Raw genomic sequence first — 4,965 nt, forward strand, 5'->3', positions numbered from 1 at the left:
GTGAAGTTATTTATTTGCTATTCTTAAGTCATTTCTCAGTGAGGTTCCCAATTTGGGACTACTCACTTTGGGCAGGGGGATCACTGTTTACAAGCCTGCATTATGAATATTAGATAAGTGCCCTGGATAAAAATAAACTCTTCATAAAGACAATGTGGCAGGTCCACAAGTTTGAATAGCTTTGCTTACATTTTGAAGGTCAAAGAAAGAATCTTTTCAAAAGATTCCTACTGATACTATTTGACTTATGGCCATTACAATCATTATATATGAAGTTATTGTAAGATGCAAACCCAGGATCTTATCTTGGTCCTCATGGTCATTCTCATGCAGCTGAGGATACAAAACCTATACAGCAGACAACTGAGAAAAAAGTTGAGAAATGAATTGTATAGAAAGCCACTGGAAGTTTTTCTTTGCCTAGTTAAAGCTCAAAAGAATTTAAAATGTACAATTTAAATTCAGAGCTGTAACTGTGCTGGGGGACAATGAATTTCACACTGAAATGTGACAGTGCCAAGATTATTTAAAAGTATTGTATCTTTAACTCTAAAATTAAGTGTCTTTTTTTTTTTTTTTAATCTCAGTAACCATGAAAGATACTGTTTCTTATCCTGATAGGTGGAAGCAGCACAATGCAAGATGTAGGTGGATGCCTAGTATGTCTAGTAGAAATGGGGCAGAAAAAGAGTGAAACTCTGACCACCAGATGGCAGCAGAGGCTTGTGCCAAAAGGATACCTTTCTGGTCCCAGAAAGGGGTGGGGTAAGGCCGCTTGAGCAGTGGTGGGGCCAGCAAAGCAGTCTAAGAAGCCAGAACTGAATGAACTAAGAAACCAGAGCTTAACTCTTCTGAGCCAGAGTTGACCAAGTGCTAGTTCATTGGAGAAATGGTGAGTCAGTAACAGAGTTCAAGAGATTAGAAAAAAGAGTAAGAGGGGTGAGCCAGAAGATAACCCTAGCCATTCACCAAACTTGAAGGCAGAATAGCTAGAGGTTAGAAAGGATAGGAATGGTCCTTAGAAAGGACAGGGCAAGAACTTGAAGTTAGGTTGTAATCACCAGTTATAAATCCCTCCTTTGGTCTCTATGAGGAGCCACAAAATAGGAAACTTTTCAGGCACTCTCTAAATGGCACAGAATCTTGTTATCTCTAATACTAAAAGTAAATTTTATTGATAACTGGGATAACTTGGAGGGAGATGGGCAGAGATGATTAAAAGAAACCTCCAGAAAAGGTGTTTTTTGAGTATTATCTTTTTAAATAAAGGTATAACCATAGTCTCTAATCTAATTTTTTACTTCTCTCATTTCTTTTCCTTCAAAAGGTAAAACCAGTGATATTCACATCCTTCAGAAAAATTAATATTTTTTTCCTTAAAATTATTATTATTTAAGAATTTCATTGATCATTCCCACTGGGAAAAAGCATCAAGGTGAGCAAAAAACTAGTGGCATTTTAATTGAAATATTTAAGAAGTAAAACAATTTCAACTGTAAGAAGAGACTTGATATATAAGAACTAAGCATTAAAAATGTCAATTAACATTAAGTGAAGGTTTAGTCTGTGAAAGGCATTGTTTCATTGCTCTATGTACATTTTGTAGACTATTGGTTCATTGACTTGCAGCATCAAAATTATCTGGGAGAATGATGCCAGCAAGATGACAGCAATGATGCCAACAAGAAAGTAAACCACTCATACCTCCCCGTCCCCCATAACAGCAATAATTCTGCACCACCACAGACCAAAGTCTCTCTGCAGGAGCCTCAGGATTCAGGTATGAGGTTGTGAAACCCCAGTGCATCCCAAGACCTAGAGGGCTGTTTTAAGAGTGCAGACTAGCACCTTAGTGGCTGATCTGATTTTGCTTGTGGGTTCAAACCTGGAAATGGCTCCATTCTCCTAGGAGCTTGGCTAAAAACCCATTTGGTCTTGAGCCTAAAACCAAAACCATCTGCCAAGGAGTACAGAAAGAATCATGCACACTAGTGCTTCAACAGAGAGCCTTCTCTGCCTGCTAACAATGAATCTGAAACTTGCCCTGTGACTTGACTCCAGCTCTTCTCTGCTGAAGTCCCAGCTCAGAACTGCTTACACAGTTCTGAGTGAGACTCACCCATATCTTTCATCTTGGAAGTCTGAACTTCCATATTGTGCTCCCCAGCCTCTGTCCCATAATAGATCCTGAGAGAAGCCAGCCTCAGTTCTGATCCTTCTGCAGTCAGGGAACTAGCCCATCTGTGCAGAGACCTGCTGGGAGATGCACACATCTAAGTTAATAAGACAGGCTTGCCAGCTGCCATTCTATAGCAGATTCAAGGACCCCTCAGTCTTAGCCCTGGCCTTTCCTGCTGCAATCAAGGAGCTACCTCACCTGTGCAGGGACTGCTAGGAGATAGACATCCATCTCAGCTACCAGAACAGTCTTCTGAGGCTTAGGTTTCTGGCCAGATTTTTCATACAGCCTGAGTACTCTCCTTGGGTCTTCCCCAGGTCTATCTGGAGTAGAATGTTGCATAAATCTCAGAGCTCTGACAAGACTCACCGCAAACCTGAGCTTAGCATGCCCTTTAATGCTCTGATGCTGAAATAGCTGTACTGGTCTTGGGCTCAGGGAAGACAATAGTCAGTCTCCTTAGAGTCTGGAAGATCTGCTGAAGAAGAATGGGCATAAAGCCTGATTTAGGTGTCTAGAATAAATGCCTAATCTTTCAAAGTGCAGACATTGTCAGACATCCACAAACATCAAAAACATTTAGGGAAATATGACCTTACCAAGTGGACAAAATAAGGCATGAGGGACTGGCCTAAAGTGATAGAAACTGTGATCTTTCAGACAAAAATGGTAAAATAACTGTTTTAAGGAAGATCAATGAACTTCAAAAATATACAGAAAAACAATTCATAAATTTATCAGAGAAATTAAATGAAGATTGAAATAATAATTAAAAAACACAGACATGCTGGGGTGGAAAAATATAGGGAACACAATGAAAAGTGAAATAGAGACCATGAAAAGCAGAACTGATCAAATAGAAGAAAAAAATTAATGAACTCAAAGACAGGCTATTTGGAAATCATCAGAGGAGGAAAAAAAAGGAATGGAAAAAACAGTGAAGAAGGCTTGTGGAATTGATGAGACAACATTGAAAGAGAAAATATTCCAGTTGTTGGAGTTAAAGAGAGAATTGAGAAAGACAAAGCATTGTAAAGTTTATTCAAAGAAATAATAACAGAACTTTCCAAACCTGGGGAAAGATATAAATATACAGGAACTGGGAGATCAAAGCTCATCAATCAGATCCAACCCAAATAAGAATACCCCACGACATAATCAAACTTTGGAAGGTTAAAGACAAATAGAGATCTCTGAAAATAGAGAAAGAAAAGAAGCAAGTAGCATATAAGGGAACTCCAATACACCTGACAACAGACTTTTCAGCAGAAACCTTAAGGCCAGGATGGAATGGAACATGATGTATTCAGAGTACTGAAGAAAAATAAAACTGCCAATCATGAATACTGTATCCAGCAAAGCTGTCCTTCAGAAATGAAGAAGAGGTAAAGACTTCACTAGACACACAAAAGCTGAGGGGAATTCATTACTGTTAGCCCTGTCCTATAAGAAATACTGAAGGGAGTTCTAATCTAAAGAAAAGAATGCAAACATGATTGTTATTCTAATACTATAATTGTGGAACATAAACCACTTATGTCTTTAGTATGAAGAATAAAAGAAAACTATTAAAAATAATAACTGAAATTAAGAGAGTATAAAATGTAAAATATAAAAATGTTAACTGACATCAAAAACTCAAAATGTGGGAGGAGAATGAAATTATGTGTACAGTTTTTTGTTATTTCCTCTCTTCTTTGTTATCAAAGTTAAGAAATTATTTTAAAATGACTTGTTATCAGCTATCAGATTTTTTTCACCCTTATGGTAACCACAAAGCAAAAATCTATAATAGTTATATTAAAAATGAAAAACAAGGAATCAAAACACTACTAGTGAAAATCATTTACACACAAAGGAAGATTGTAAGAGAAGAAAGGAGCTATAAAACAACTAGAAAACAGGTATCAAAATGGCAGTAGTAATCCCTTATCTATCAATAATTAACTTGAATGTAAATGAAATAAATTCTTCAATCAAAAGACATAAAGTGGCTGCTTGAATAAAAAACAAGTCCTTGCTATCTTTGGCCTACAAAAGACTCACTACACTTGTAAAGACACATATATTGAAAGTGAAGAGGTAGCAAAAGATACTCCATGCATATGGAAACAAAGAGTAGAAATAGCTATACTTATATTTGATAAAATAACCAAAACTCTAAAATGAGATAAAGCCATTATGTAATGATAAAAAGGCCAATACAGCAACAGGGTACAATAATTATAAATACATATGCACTCAATGTAAGAGTACTAAAATATATAAAACAAATATAAATAGATCTAAAAGGACAAATACACTGCAATAAATAATTGTAAGGAACTGGAATGGACAGATCTTCCAGACAGAAAATCAACTAAGAAACATTGTAATTAAACCACACATTAGACCAGATGGACATAGCAGACATTTACAAAACATTCTGTCCAATAGCTGCAGAATACATGTTCTTCTGAATAAACATAGAATATTCTCCAGGAAAGGTCATGTTAGGCCACGTAACAAGTCTTAACAAGTTTAAAAGAATCAAAATTATATTAAGTATCTTTTTTGATCACAATAGAATAAAACTAGAAATCAATAACCAGAGGAACTTTGGAAATGGCACAAATACATGGACATTAAACGACATCCTCATGAACCACTAATGGGTCAATGGAGCAATTAAAAATGAATTTTTTTAAAAAATTCTTGAGTCAAATGTAAAGGGGGAACATGATATACTTGAACCAATGGGATACAGCAAAAACAGTTTTAAGAGGGACATTTATAGCAGTAATCGC

This window comes from Aotus nancymaae, unplaced genomic scaffold (genome assembly GCF_030222135.1).
Source record: "Aotus nancymaae isolate 86718 unplaced genomic scaffold, 86718_ANA_hifiasm-v0.15.2.pri h1tg000089l, whole genome shotgun sequence".
In the NCBI taxonomy this organism is placed as follows: Eukaryota; Metazoa; Chordata; class Mammalia; order Primates; family Aotidae; genus Aotus; species Aotus nancymaae.